This window comes from Brassica oleracea, chromosome C9 (genome assembly GCF_000695525.1).
Source record: "Brassica oleracea var. oleracea cultivar TO1000 chromosome C9, BOL, whole genome shotgun sequence".
In the NCBI taxonomy this organism is placed as follows: Eukaryota; Viridiplantae; Streptophyta; class Magnoliopsida; order Brassicales; family Brassicaceae; genus Brassica; species Brassica oleracea.
Genome location: NC_027756.1, coordinates 48,886,974 through 48,887,214, shown reverse-complemented (window position 1 = coordinate 48,887,214; position 241 = coordinate 48,886,974).

Genomic DNA, 241 nt, shown 5'->3' with positions numbered 1-241 from the left:
CTGTATAAGTTTCTTGATGCATAAGGATGCCATTTGCTTTATACTCAAACTGTAATCCCAAACATAACTTAGTTTTTCCTAAGTCTTTCATTTCGAATTCTTTCTTTAGACACTCGACGGTTTGGGAAATCTCTCCAGAGGTTCCTATTATGTTCAGGTCGTCCACATAGACAGATATTATAACATAGCCGTTGCTGTCAAATTTCTTTATGAATATACATGGACTTATTGGATCATTCTT